Source organism: Taeniopygia guttata, chromosome 8, assembly GCF_048771995.1.
Source record: "Taeniopygia guttata chromosome 8, bTaeGut7.mat, whole genome shotgun sequence".
Classification (NCBI taxonomy): Eukaryota; Metazoa; Chordata; class Aves; order Passeriformes; family Estrildidae; genus Taeniopygia; species Taeniopygia guttata.
Genome location: NC_133033.1, coordinates 31,903,379 through 31,918,478, shown reverse-complemented (window position 1 = coordinate 31,918,478; position 15,100 = coordinate 31,903,379). Strand labels below are relative to the sequence as shown.

Here is a 15,100-nt window from a genome sequence, read left to right as displayed (position 1 = left end):
TTCAGAGATGTTCTGAGGCTGGCACCTATCAGCTGACCAGCCCCATTGTCCCACTGCTACACCCCGCTGGCTGCCTTGGCACCACAGCTCCCTGCCTTGCCTTGCCCTCCCTATTCCCACCCCCCACTGCTTCCCACAAAGTTGCCTCACAGAGTCCAGCCTGTAATTTCTCTGCCTCTTCTCCTTCCCCAAATGGTGGGAATTTTCCTCTTGCTGATTCACGCCTCTGTCACGTCACATTTTTTTTTTTTAGCGCTGACGCTGGCTGTGCTCACCCCAGGGAAAGGCTAAAAACCCCAAGCTGCTGCTTTGGGGACTGGCCCTCTGCCAGCCACGTGCTGCCAGCTCAGCCAAAAACCTGCATCTGTGCTGAGCAAACCCAAACCTCTTCCACTGTTGGGGTTAAATAAGGGAAATTTCAGGGGTTCATTTTCTCCCTGCCTCCCTAATCCCAATCCTGGGCTCCCAAATGAGTCCTCATGCTGGGTACAGCACACTTCCAGCCTCAAAACCCCTTTTTTTTAGTATAAAAATCCTCTGGTTCTTCCAGCAGAGTGAAATAAAAGGTGGAGGGCCCCATGGACATCACCTGTATCCCTGGTAGGATGGAGCCATTTGCAACCCTGGAAGGGTTTTGGGAAAGGGCAGCATCCAGAACACCCCACAGGCACCTTTTGTGGGGTTCAGCAGCTGGATTGGGTTTGTACCTCTGCTAATTCCTCCTGGAAATCGTAATTGTGGGAATTTCACCCTTCCCTCTGTTTCTTCTCACCTCCCTCCACATTCCATCTCTCACAGAGGGGTCTCGACCAGCAGGAACAGCACCTCATGCCATGCCAGGCACTTTCAATGGGCTTCTCGGTTAATTTTCTGTGCTGAGAGCTGTCTCTTTTACTTCTTGCTCCCGAAAAGGCTCGGGATGCATCCCCCTGCCCAAGCCACCAGCTTCCCAAACCCCACCAACTTCAGCACCCCTGCCCTGCCTGCAGGCTTTGCCTGGGATGGGAAAACCCCACAGAGCCTTTTTGGGGCCACCACAGCCACGTGTGTGCCCCGTGGCCATCCCAGGGGACATCTCCTCTCACCCCCATGGCCCCGAGGAGTCCAGGGAACGATTATTGAGCCCCAGAGTCACGAGTCAGGGCGGCTGAGCTGCGCTGCTCCCCCGCCGTGCCAATTCCCGGGAAATTCGGGAAATGGGGATGTTGGCATTCAGCTGCAGCCCCCTCATTACGCTGCCCCTGACAGGGATGCGCCGCTGGGCTGCAGGGAGGAAGGCCGGGAATGAAAATACAATAATTAACAGGCCTGATGGAATTGAGGTTTGGTTTAGGGGTTTTGTGCGGTGGAAAAGTTTCTTTTTTAACTTGTGCTTCTAAAGAAAGACTTAGTTTTTTGTTGTTTGGTTTTAAGGTAGTTTATTGTAAGCTATTGAAAAGATTGGTTTTTTGGGCTACTGCAGTTTGGTTAGTAGTTTAGGTAGAGGCACACACATGTCTGACATTTTTTGTTCTTTGATTTTTTACTTTCTTTTTTTGCTCTTGGCTGTTGCAATTTTATATGGTATATTATGTGATAAATGTTTATTTTATTTTTTAATATTTATTATTTATATTAAATGTTTTTTTTTTTTAAACTAATTTGTAAGTGCTAATATTCTAAAAACAAGGAGGTGAGGAAGAAGAAAGAGGAAGGATAGGATTGGTTAAAATCTCTATCTTAAAACTTTTGACTCTTATGTATAAAGTAAAAAAACCCCTGTATAGGTGTTAAAACCCCCCTGTATAACACTAAAAAATTCTTCTTTTTATTTTGTAATTACTTTTACTATAACATCTAAATTTTTGTGACTTTTTGTTCTTCTTGCAAAGTTGGTAAATCATTCTATGGCTCAAACTTAAAATTACAGCTGTTTCTAGTTGCCTGCAAGGGTTTCAAATGCTTCTGACCGGGGCCTGGAACTTCAAAAAACGTCTGAGGGACATTCTGAGTTCCAACAATTGCCGAGGAACGAGGGGCAGCCAACGCTGCTGCCTGCGGTGGGGAGGCACTTGCAGCCGTGGGCTTGGGACATGTCAAATGCACCACTAACACATCATAAATGAATGATTCTGGGTTGTTTTTCCCCCTCCCATCTTTGCATTAAATAATTTTTTTCCAAGTGACCACAAGGAAAAAAAGGAAAGGAGAAAAAAGGATGCAGGTTCCTGTGGGTGATGGTTGGGGAAGGCTGGTACCCGCCGGTGTCACGAGGTTGCAGTGGCACTGCCATGCTGGACCCGGGCTGGGACAGTCCCAGCTCCAGCCAGCCCAGAGCTTTCCCCTCTGCAAAGCCCTGCAGGAGATGCAGAAAGGCAAGAGGTTCCCCTTCCCTGGTCAAATTGGGGTGTTACTGAGCCCTCAGGATGGAACCAAAGGCAGCAACTAACTGCACTGGTGCCTCTCTCATCTGGATCGATTGGCAGGGAAGGTATTTCTACAGCTGTCTGCAGGATTCAGGAGGAAATACCCACAATAAGCTGATTTTTCACCCCAGTTTAATTTTTAGCCTAATAAGGTGATCCCTCCTGAGTTACAGGTTATAGTCTAGAGCATCCCAAAACATCCCGGCCTCGGATGCAGGACTCATCCCTGGATGGCTGTCAGGGTCTGGGCACAGCCACGTCAGCAGCTTAGTGGGATTTGAGAGAGGATTAGACACAAAGGGGATAACAAGAGAGGATAAAAGATTAGTGGGAATAAAAGACCTTGGCACATCGGGATGAGAGGCAAATACTAATTGCCTGGGGTTGGGAAGGCAGATTCCCTCTGGGAGGGTGATTTATGGTTGTGGGCATGATGCTGCTGGGCCCAGGTACACAGAGCAACTGATGTGGCTGCAGCCAGTCTCTTTCCCTAAAGAAACACAGAGATTTTCCCCCAGTTTGGTTAGAAAGGTGTACACATTCATGGGCAAAAAGTACTTGAAAGGGAAAATAATTTTCAAGAAAGCATCCCCAGCTTGGGGGCAATTTGTACTCCAGAGATTTAAGTCTGCTGGAGTCCTGTTTAATATGACCCCAGTGCTGGCACTGAACAGGTAAATGGTGAAGCCTGCTGTTTTCTGTGGCGTGGCACCACACAAATACACTTATTTTGGGGAGGAAGGGAGCCCATGCTGAGCTGAAACTCAGCAGCTCCTCTGGGCCAGCCCTGCAGGTGCCCCAGTGCCTCCTCCCTGGCAGAAGCAGGAGCAGTGCAGACCCCAGCAGGGGGATGTGCTGCCTGCCCCAGCGCCAGGAGCCAGCCTGGGCTCCCTGCTGCCTTCTCCAGCTGATGCAGGACTGGCCCAGGGCTGGGTGTGGCAGGCCAAAATTCAACCACAGGTCTGCCTGCACTGATGCTGCGGGACCCAAACTCCTGGAGGCTTGGAAACAGAAGCTGCCAGCGCCAACCCACCGTGCCTGGTGGCCTCATGTCACTTTATTAAGGAGCCATCAGGGCCAGGCTGGCACGGGCTGTGTGTGCCACAGCAGAGGAGTGATGGGTGTGCCAGCACTGTCTGTGGGTGGTTTGGGGGGTTCCTTCTCTCCTGCTGGGGTGTGGGTGGGGTCCTTCCCAGCATGGGGATACCTGGGCGTCCACTCAGGGCTGGATGGCTTCAAATCAGCACTGTGGGATAGGAGCAGCCCGGGGGAGACGGGCAGGGCTGGCCCCTGACTGCACACGGCAGTGGCATTGTCACCCTGCCCCAAATCCTGCTGCACATCACCAGGGCAGGGCCAGGGCTGCAAATGCAAGGATCCTTATCCCTGGGCCACTGCCTGGTCTCCTGAAATCCCCCCCAACGCAGGCAGGCTGCACAGGAGCCTGGCAGGAGGGAGCTGCCAGCAGCACACAGATGTGCAGCCACAGCACACCCAGCCCTCCTGCAGCTGTGTGCAAAGCCAGGACAATGCTTCGTTCTTCCTGTGGCACCACCAGCTCCGTCTCTGCCCTGCTCTATCTGGCTCTGGGCAGGGAGGAGTGCTTCTGTCCCAGCTGAATGGAGCATGCACCTTCCCCACTGCCACGTGCTGTCAGCGGGATGCTCACGGTGCTGCGTGGGCAGTGTCCCCGTGGGGTTTGAAATCTGCTTTTCCCAGCTGGAGCTTGCTCTGCCCCCGTGGGATCCCTCAGGAGGGTTTCTCCTGCAGCTGCACTGGGATGTGAACGGGATATGCAAGGGCTGGTCTGAGGCAGCTCTGCTCCCAGGCAGGAGGATACAAGGTCTGAGGCTGGGGTATGGATGAGTGAGAGATTGCCTGGGATTTAACAGGCTTTTTTAAGACCAGACATAAACCCCAGCCCTTGCTCTTTAGAGTCATTAAATGTCCCCTGGTTCATTCTGCAAAGGGTAGGCACATTAACCTGCCGGCCTGGCCGCCCTCTGTTAACCACATCCTCATCACACCAACTCCCCTGACATTTGAAACTGCTCTTTTTTCCAAACCCACTGCCTGCTTTCATTCCCAACACAACATTTTGAGGCTGGGCATTTGCCTCTTGTCATTCCTGAGGCTCTTGTGGCATGAATGAAACTACGGAGGAAGAAGAGAAAATCCTTTACCAAAGCATCAGGAGTAAGAACACTTCCATCACAAAGAGATTAATTTTTGCTTAAATAATACACACAACTGCAAGCCCTCTCTTTGGAGTGAGGGGCAGGGCAGAGCATCACCCCTGCCAGGGCTCACGCTGCCTGTTCTGCCTTCACCACCTCTGCTGCCAGCTCCCATTTCTATGGAAACCTGCCCCCTGCTCCTTCCCCTGCCTGCACTCTTGCTAATTTAAGGAAATCAACTTGCTGCTCTCTGAGGAGTTGCCTGGATGGAGGCATGGCACTGAGGCAGGCGGTGATGCTGCCCACCAGTACCCAGCCCTGTCCAGCACTAACAGGGGGCCATGCAAAGCTCAGGGTGGGTTCATGCCCCTGCTGCTGCTGTCCTGAGCAGGGAAAGGCAGGACACCTCCTTATCTCCACACTGCCTCTCCTCTGCCAACCCTCCTTATCTGTTCTCCCCCCATCCGTCTCCCCAGCTTTGTTTACATCAGTAAAACATTGGCCGGGTCAAACACGGTTTCCTGATAAACACATCCCCATTGATTGCTGGAAAGAAAAACTCCTCCAGAGCAGCACGTTCTTTGCTCTGGGAATCAATAACCTCCAAAGCCCCCCTACCCCCAGCCCTGCCCTCCCTCTCGGGGAAGGGGATGTGCCTCAGAGTGGAGGCAGGACTGGATGGGAGATGTGACACCTGAAGAAGACGTGTGATATGAGGAACCTGTAAATCCCCCTGGTCTCTTCCACGCTGCCCCCTGGAAGACAAACCCCTTCCAGCTGCTCCCCCAGGCAAGTGCCCCATCCCAACAGCCCTGCATCCCTCCCCTCCTGCTGGGCCTGTGCAAACACTCCCCTTGCAGGCTGGAAATCAAGGCTGTGGGGGCCCTGCCAGCAGCCCTGGAAGGGACAGCAGCGAGGTGCAGCCGTGCTGTGCTGCTGGAGCCCCCCAGGCTGATAATGCACTGGCCATGGGGAAGCTGCTGAGTCTCTGCAGCGAGGGATTTAGCTGTAAAGCCACAATCGATGAAGAGGAATTTAAAGGGATTAGACATTTTGCCACTGCTGCAAATGTGGTGCTCCCTGTGGTGGTCACCCCTCCTGGAATGCATCAGGGCTTCATGAATGAGGTGTGTGACCCATGCTGAGACTCCCTGGGTACCTACAGGATTCACTCAAGAGGTTTTTTTTAGACCCAAAATGCTGAACAACACAGAATTTGCTGCACAAAATGATGCTTTGCTCACCTGTCCAGTCAGTGGTTCACCTCCTCTATGACAAAACACATACAGGGTGTTGCTGGGAAGCATCCCAGCCCAGTAAGCCTCACCATTCAATGCAGGGATAAAACAAATTCAATTATAATAATAAATAATTAATGAGACATAATTAACAGAGACATAAAAGTATAAATAATAATCTGGGCTAGGAAGAAACAAGCCCAAGTGCTCTGTAGGGCCCATATAAACTACCAAGCCCTGACCCGAGGGAACCAGCAAAGCATATGTGATGGAGCATAAGGAGCTGTAATGAATTCAGAGTTTCCACCAGGCTTTAATAAAGTCCTCCTGCAGAGGCTATTAAGGGAACTAAGATGAGAGGTGAAAGTTTGTTATGGATTAGAAACTGTCTAGGAGACTGAGGAAAAGATAAAAGAGCTGAGAAGCGATGAAGACACACCATGAGCTGCAGAGCCTGGGACATCTCCTGTGGGGAACATGCCCTGGAGAGGGGCCTGGCCCGGGCTGGGGCTGCAGGAGGATGAGCTGTGCCCATTCTCAGGAGCTGGGCTGGTTCTAAAGCAGAAGCTGAAGCTCATTCATTGCCAGTGTGGCTGTTCATTCAAAAGGAACGCTGCCTTCGCTGCTGAGGATGCTGGTGCCATCTCCCCCCCCAGAACGGATCATCAAGGCAGCCCTGATCCCCCAAAAGGCTGGGCTGGCCCAGCTCAGCCCCATTGGTGCTGCCAGGCACCCTGCTGCCAGCCAGAGCCCATGGGCCCCAGCTCCAGCAGGGACTGGCACCCAGCTCCATCCTGGTTTTCAACCAGCACTTGCTCGGGGGGGCCTGGGGCTGCCATGGGGACACTTCTGCCTCTCCTTGGGGTGCCAGCCTTGTGTCTATCCCTTGCTAAGAGGGCTGGGATGACGTTTCCCAAAGGCAAAACAAGCCTCTGAGGTATCCAGAATCCAGGGGTGGGGGTGGAGTTACACCCCCAGTCCCCCCAGTCCCGCTCAGCTTCACTCCTCCGAGCCCCAGAGCGAGAGCTGCAACCACCCAGTGCCTCCCAAACCCTGCCCTGCTGGATGGATTTTTTAAATTGGATTGTGACAAACATTTAATACCTAATAGAGCTCACACCAGCACAGTTAATTAAGAAGGTGACTAATCCAATTCACTCGTGGGAGAGCAGAGAGGGAGGAGAGGGAGAGAGGGAGGCAGGGAGCCTGTGTTAGTGTGGGGAGGCAGGAGGAGAAAATCAGCTTCTATCACCTGGCATTTCATTTTGTGTGTGCACACACCCGATGAAGACGGACTTTCCTTCCCTGTTGCAAACTCTGGAGCTGCTGAGCACAAGCTGAGCTGGCCCAAGCTCTGTGTGAGCATCACTGGGGTACCAGGCCAGGGGAGGGTCGGGATCCTGGCAGCTGGAGGCTCCCTGGGGCTTGGCCACAGAGATGCCCATAGCCCTCGGTTTTATTCTAAAACACCCTGCAGGAGCGTTTCGAGCTCCGAGGGGGATGCCGAGGCACAGCCGCTGCAGAGCATCCCCTGCTCCGCACGGGACCGGCCCCAGGCACGTCGGGCTGGCAGGGCCAGCTGTGCCAACATCTGTATGCCACTCACAGCCCGTCCCCCCGGAGTCGATAAATAAAACAAGTGGAGTTATTTTGGCCCCCGGGGACGGGGCTGTCTCCCGGAGCACAGAGCGGCTCTTTCTCCGGCTCTCCGCGGCGCCCGAGTTCATTGTCACCCCCCGGCGGAGAACAGGACGAGGATTGAGCGCGGTGCCCATCTGCGGAGGGCAGCCGGAGAGAGACTCTGCACACCAGCGCCCAGCGCATCAATGGCGCTTTTCAACGAGCCCGGCCAAGGAAAAGGTCGGAGCCAGGGAGAGCCGGGGAGGGCTGGGGGGGACCGGGACGGAGCCAGGGGAGGAGGGCGAGCAGGATGAGCTGGAGAGGAGGACAAGGGGAGAAAACATAAACGCGGCAGCTCCATCGAAACATGTTTCCTACAGAAAGTGAGGCAGCTGGAGAGTTACAGTGCGCTCAGGCCATGCTTCCCCATTTCCCAGGACCCCTGTGACACTGATCACATAAACCTGGACCCCTTCTTCTAGCCCAACAGGGCTGGCAGAGAGCCAAAAGAGCCCTCCCTGTCCAGAGCCTAGATAAGGCGATTGTTGGAACTCAAACTGTCCCTCAGATATTTTTGGAGGTTCCAGGCCCAGGTCAGAAGCATTTGAGACCCTGGCAGGCAGCTGGAAACAGCTGTGATTTTGGGTTTGAGCCATGGAATGATTTACCAACCTTGCAGGAAGAACAAGAAGTCACAAAATTTAGATGTTATAGTAGAAGTAGTTATAAAGTAGAGGGAAGGATTTTTTAGTGTTGTACAAGGGGGTTTTAACACCTGTACAGGGGGGGGTTTTACTTTGTACATGGGGGTCAGAGGGTTTAAGATGGAGGAAAGTGGGCCGGTCCTGTTTCTCCTCTTTCTTCTTCCTTACCTCCATGTTCTTGGTGATGTTGGCACTCACAGATTGGTTTAGAGTAGAAAGGCACCATTTAATATAGGTAATAGGCATTGGGGAAAAACTGTACCCATGTAACACGTAATGTACCATATAAAAGATAGAAAAGCACCATTTAATATAGGTAATAGGCACTGGGGAAAAACTGTACCCATGTAACACGTAATGTACCATATAAAAGACAGCAGCAGCCCTGGGCAGGGGGAGAGAAGAAGCAGTCGGGAGTCAGAGAGGATGTCAGGGTGTGTGTGTGCCTCTGCCTGAGCTGTGAGCAAACCACAGCAGCCAGAGAAGAAAATCTTTTAGAGAACTTGCAATAAACTGCCCTGAGACCGAACAACAAGAGGCTGCTGAGTTTTCTTTGGAAGCACAGGTTGGAGGAGAGACTTTTCCACCACACAGAACCCCTGAACCAGGCTGGGGTTCTGACAGGGGATGTCCCTTCCTGGTCACTCTTTTTCCCCCCACTCTTCCCTCAGACCATGCAATAAAAAGAGCTGGACAACTACATCGGGGTGAGAGCCTCTTTTGGAAATCTTTGCCATCTCCTAATGTTCCTCCCCTCAAGGCCTTGTATCTCTGAGCTAGCCTGATAATTTAGGGGCTGAGAGAGAGGAAAAACGTCACTGGAGGACTTCAGGGTGTGGGCAGTCAGGTACCAGGGATGCTGGAGCACCGCGCACCTCTGGCTCAGCCACTGCCAGGCACCAGTGGAGGAGAGTCCTGCCCCTCATCAGTGTCCCACTGCAATTAGTCCTCATTAAGCAAGGCCAGCAAAAGGGGATGCTGCCTCAATAACATGACAAGCAGATGGGTTACAATTGCAGAGGAAAAGAATAAAAATCATAAAAACCCGAAGGAAACCCAACCAACCTCTGCCCAGGAGTGCTGCCAGTGGCTTCCATGGGCAGCACTGAAAGCACCTCCGGGGACCCCGAGGTTGTCCTGGGGTGCACGGGGTGATGGGTGCGTGTCAGATGTGGGGACGAGGCCACGACAGCACCGAGTAATTAATGAGGAATTACCCAGCTCATCCCTCCTGCGGCCAGAAAAGCCCCCAGGGTGCTCCCAGCATCCTCCCCCTTGCAGGAAATAATTACTTAAGTTAAAATTATTTACCAAATGAGGCAATTCTCGGCGTGCTATCTCGCAGCCGTTTGCCTGGTTTACATTGTTACTAGTGCCACACAATAAATTAGCTGTGTAATTAAAGACGAGTTTAATGCTGATGCTTTGCAGAGGGATTTTCTTTTAAGTCTGTCTGCAAATAGGAGCAACACGCATTATGTGAGGGCTGTGGGCACGGGAGGGACTGGCCGGGCCGGGCAGGACACTGATCCCCCACGACAAATGTGTCCCTGGCATCCCCAAGGGACAACAAGCAGATCGAATGAAATCAATCTGCATTTTAATTACGAGCCACACTCTCCCTGCAGGGACGCTGAGCCGTCTGCAGTGGGAGCAGCCAAAATCGCCTCGGGTGAAGCTCCCTGCTTGTCCCCGTGTTATTCAGCAGGGACACGGGTGTGCTCCATCGACAGGACCTATTCCTGACTGCGACCAACCGAGCGAGGCTACAAAACCCCACGGGGATTAGAGGGCTCATCCACCAAAAAAAAAAAAAAAAAAGGAGGAAAATAAACAGCGCACTTTAGGAATCCACATTTTTGGTGATTTCTGCTGACTAACATGGTATCTGCCAAAACCAAGGAAACTGTTTCCCATCAGGGAAACACTTCAAGGACTTCGCTAGGAAACATCTCCTCGCTGGAGATGAAGCTCTAGGAACATGACGGAGGGCATGGAGCTCCAGCTCCATCCCCCCAGTGGGGACCATGAGGGGCTGTGAGATCCAGGAGCTGCTTTGCTCCTCCTGCAGCTCATCCATCCTGCTCCCCCACAGCCAGGGGTGGGCAGGGCTCAGGGGTCACCTCCCCTGCTAGCCAGGAGATGGAGAAGCCAAAGCCCAGCCTCTCCCATGCTGGCTTGGTGGGGGCAGCCATCCCCCAGGGCCTCCTCCCAATCCACCAGCAGATTTACAAATGCATCAGTATTGACTCGTCAATCAATTCTCAAATCCCAGGCAGCCAGGCCAAGGAAGAGCAATTACAGCAGCCAGCCATGTGCTCCAGCTGATGCAAACAGAGCAGCTTCCCCCGGGGACCTTGCCACAAGTCCCATGATGCCAGGCCTTTTCCTTCCACCAGGGAGGATATTTGCACTTCAGAGCAGAGCCAGCACCCAGCAGAGCCCTTCTGCTGCCAGGCACCCCCCAGCTGCACCCCCAGCCTTCAGCCCTGCGTGGTCTCAAGTGGGACATTCCTCCCAAATGAGTGGGGGAAAGAGGAGGGAGCTGCCCTGAAGAGCTGAATTAACTTCTCCCTCTTGTGATGGCTCTCATGAGCGAAAGGGAAGGAGAGAGCAAATCCCTCACCTCCCCCAAACCCTTCTTCAGGAGAACAGCCATTACCAAAGGACTTTCCTACACTTGTAGTATCTAGAAGCATTTCATTTCCCCGGTGTGTGTGGGATTTGTGACCTCCAACAGGAGAGAGAGTTCTGGCTGGGCCAAAGGAACATCCCACATGCACCCAGGTGCCAGTTAAACACCCCTGGATAATTTCTCTAGCAGTGATCCACACTACCACAGACTGGTAACAGGCTCCAAATCTCATCTTCCCATGGTGACTTGCTGGAGCTCCATCCACCTTGAGGAAAGAGAGGGGGGACAGAAATTCCCTCCCCAAAAGTGTTTATTTAGTAATAAATCTGGGGGTGGGGGGGAGAGAGAGGCAGGGAGGGGTGGGAGGTTGGTGCTGGGATGGTCTGTAGCACGTCCTGGGTCACGCTGCCCACAAAATCAAACAGCTCAGAAGGAAAATCTTCGGATGAAGATTTCTGCTCACCAGCCTGCCTAGGGAAAGGGACCTCAGCTGCCATTTCCACCTCTTCTGTCCTTCTTATGGTGATTTGGGGGGGAATTCAGACCCTTTCTTAAACCCCAGCCACCCCAGGGAGCATGAGGGGAGAATTTAGCATCCCTGGGATTGTCATTGTCCCACCAGTAAATCTGTCAGCGACCACCCACAGAGTACCAAACCCCACAGAAGGGGGAGGAGGAGATGGGACATGTGACACCCACAAGCTCTGATATTCCCACCTGCTCCTCTTTTCCCCACCTTTGCCATCCCAGATGCTCATGTGCCAGCAGGACAAGCTCACCATGGTGGCTTTTTAAAAGCTCTGTGTTTTACTGAAGGCAGCTGCTGGAAGCCAGGAGATGGCTTTGCTGCCTGCACCCTGCCAAGGTGCCTGCCCTGGGGATGGAAATTGCGGAAATACCAGGCTTTGACATTTGAAAGTATCAAGGAAAATAAAGGTGAGGGGGGAGGGAAAGAACCAAACAATTACCTGGGCTTCACCAAGGAACTGCCAGGAGAAATTGTGATGGCTAATTATAAAGGGAAAGTTAAATCAAGCTCTGAGATGAAGACAACAAGCTGGGGGAAGTAGGAAGGCACAGGAGGAGAGGGGGTCTCAGCCTGTGGATGGGATGTTTGGTGCTGAGATTTTGTCAAGGAAGGATGCTCCTTTGACGGTTTCCCAGTGGGAAGGGGCTCACTCCCTGACATTCCTTTGGCTAGGCAGTGGCAGGGATGATGGAGGGGAGATGCCCTTTCCATGCCCACGGAACCCAGCTGGAGCACCTCCCCCTGGGGCTGTGGGAGTGGAGGCAGCTGAAAATCTTTAACTAAAAGTCAGCTGAAATGGTGCTGGGCATCCCAGGACTCATTCCAGGCACATTGGTAAAGGGGACTGGACCTGCCTTGTGGGCTATGAGAATGACGAGGGGAAAACCCCTTCCAGAACAAGAGACAGACAAATGACAAATGGCACCTGCTAAACCTGCCCTGTATTTTGTTGTTGTTTTTTTTCTCATTTCCTATCCCCACCCCTTCTGATTTCCTTATTGTATTTCTTGTGCAGTGGGGTGGGTGAGGGAAGAAGAGCAGGAAGCAGTGGTGCTGTCAGGTCCTGCAGAGCTTCCAGCACTTTCTGCCACTGAACTCAGCAGCCAGCTCCCGGGAACTCCAGCCAGCAAACTGGGCTGGCACTCTGGGAGCATCCAAGCAGTCCCGGATTTTACCCTCTCTGGGATTTTTACCTGGCTCTAGGATGCGACTGCTCTGGCTGGGACCACCTTAGGGATGGAAGCAGCATCTAACACCATTGACATTTCGCTTCTCATTACAGGTGCAATTAACAGGCGAGAGGATTACAGGCGCCGGCTGCATCGTGTCCCCGTCCCTCAGCAGCCTCCTGCTGCCTTTATCTCTTCTGCCTGGGCAGTTCCGTCGATGAATTGACTTCTTCCCCTGCCTAATTTATGTCTCCTTTATGTTTGTTTATATAATAAGGTTAAACATCTACTTTACACCCTCCATGCTTGTACTTGTTAATTAGCGTTTTTCTTGGGTTTTATTGCACTTGCTGAGGGCTCTGGCAAGATGACAGTAGCAAGGAGAGGGCTGGGAACCCCGCAGACAGCCTGTGCCAAGGCAGGAGCTGCAGCCCCCAGCCCACCCCAGCCCAGCAGGTTTGGGTGCCTGTTACCCCCCAGGAGCTGTGGGTGAAGCAGTCAGAGCTGCAGCTGTGCCGGGGAAGGGCTCCCACAGGATTGCTTTCCACTTCTCAGTACAGCTCCTGAGCTGCTTTAGGGGCATTGGGGAGCTTGGAGCACCACCATCAGGAGAGCAGCAAGAGATCTATGTGTGACAAACTGTCCCTGAAGCTTCACCTTGCCGATGCTCAAATCCACCTGACGAGTCCCTGTGAGCAGTTTAGGAGGGCAGGGCAGGGAGCTCTCCAGGGGAGTGGCTCTGCACCCCACAAGCAGCCTCACAAACGTGGGAGCCCAGCCTTTCCCTGCCCGCAGAGCCAGCTCACTCCCAGAGCCCAGAGGAAACCTCAAGCTCAGCCCAGAAACAAACTGGCCCTTCATCCTTGGCTGGATGTTCACCCTGTAAGCCAGGCCTTACAGCCAGCCCTCCCTAGCACCAGCTGCTAATGAAGCACGCCTAATTAATGCGTTCCTCAGACACACCCTCGGCGTCCCTTCCTCCAGGTGCTCCACCGCCCCTCCGTCAGCGCTGACCTCGCCAAGCAAGCTCCGCTCCCTGGCTGTAAAAGTCGCAGCTGTGCACAGGCTCGGGGAGCGTCTTTCAGCCCAAAGCTCTGCGATGGCCCCTTCCAGGGCTCAGCTCTTCTACAGAAAGGCAGCGTTGCTGCTTGAGCAGGCGGGAGAGGAGGCAAAAACCGTGTTCAAACTTTGGTGAATTGAAGCAGAAAGCCGGGCTAAGGCTCAGCAGAGCCTGGGTGGGCTTCGCGTTCGCCGGCAGCATCCAGCCGCGGGCGGGAGGGAGGGAGAGGCTGCTCAGGCTTGTTCCCAGCTCCCGGAGTTGGGGATGCTGCTGCCCCCGCGGCCCCGCGGGGAGTGGGAGTCGTGGGCAGGAGGGAGGGAGCGGGCTGGGAAGGAGAGATGGAGCCGGGGTTTGACGGGGAGAGGGTGTGAATGAGCCCCCCAGCGCTGCCCGCAAGGATGCAGCAAGGAGCCTCCTCCCCCCCCACGAACTGTCTCCGTATGACGCAGGTGCCCAGATCCAAATTTCCTCAATCTCATACCAGCCACAAAAGGAACTTGCAGAAAGTGCAGGCAGCCTTTACCACCCCCCAAAAACAACCAATATATCCCCTTTCCTCTCGCACAGCCGCCCGCGGCCGGCCGGGGAATCGTGGGTCCCTGCCCACCGCCGCTTCCCTCTGCCCTCAACTCCGCGCCTCCTGCCCCGAGCAGAGACACAGAGCAAAGGGCACAGGGCTGGGATGCGCGGGGCAGCGGAGCGCGGAGAGCTGTGCCCGCGGAGCGCGGAGCTCCGAGCCGAGACACGGAGCTCCGAGCTGTAACACGGAGCTCAGAGCCGAGACACGGAGCTCAGAGTCGTGACACGGAGCTCAGCGTCGCGGAGCGCGGAGCGCAGCCCGCGGAACCCGGTGCCGCGGAGCGCGGAGCGCGGAGCCCGGAGCCCAGAGCGCGGAGCCGGGCGCGGAGCGCGGAGCCGGGCGCGGAGCGCGGAGCCCGGAGCCCGGAGCGCCGAACGCGAAGCCGGAGCGCGGAGCGCGGAGCTGTCCGCGGTGCTGAGGACACTCACCGGGCCGGGCCGGGCCGGGCCGAGCCGGGCCGGCTCCTCCTGCTGCCGCCGGGATGCGCGGGGGGCGGCCCCGCTCCGCGGGTGCCCGGGCTTGGCCTGGCGCCCTTCCTGGCACCGGCAGCCCCTCTGGGTGCTGCGGCCGGGAGGAGCGACCCCGGGACTGCCTCGCTGCCGCTCCGTCCCCTCCTTAAATTTCAGCAGCTTCGTTCCCCCCCCCCCCCCGCCCCCCGTTTTTTTCCCTTGCTCTCCCCTGCTCTCCGCTCCCCGCTCCGGGCTCTCCCGCACGCAGCCGCCTAGCGGGCAGAGGCGGGGGAAGATCCCACCCGCAAACCCGGGCGGCACCGCCGCCGCATCGGCATCGCCTCCCACCGCCCGCGGGGCCCCCGGGCCCCCCCCGCCGCCCGCCGCACCGGGAGCGCTCCCGGAGGAGCGGGGAACAACGGCAGGGAGAAAGGAACGGGGGGAAAGGGGGGAAAATGGGATGCAAAAATAAGTGACAGCCAACTGAGTTTGACCTCAGCCTTCCTGGGGTCTGGATGCAGGTCGGCGTGGGCA

At 54.8% G+C, this 15,100-nt stretch overlaps 1 protein-coding gene across 2 annotated transcripts in view; it reads right to left on the bottom strand.

Moving 5' to 3' along the window:
- Positions 1 to 14,774, bottom strand: part of TNR (tenascin R) — a 76,812-nt gene extending 62,038 nt beyond the window's left edge. The window contains exon 1 of one of the 2 annotated variants that reach the window (XM_030279553.4): positions 14,546 to 14,774. The gene's annotated coding sequence lies outside the window, so the exon portion shown is untranslated. The remainder of the gene's footprint in view (positions 1 to 14,545) is intronic. The other variant, XM_030279554.4, reaches the window with a different exon arrangement.
- Positions 14,775 to 15,100: the final 326 nt, after the last annotated feature.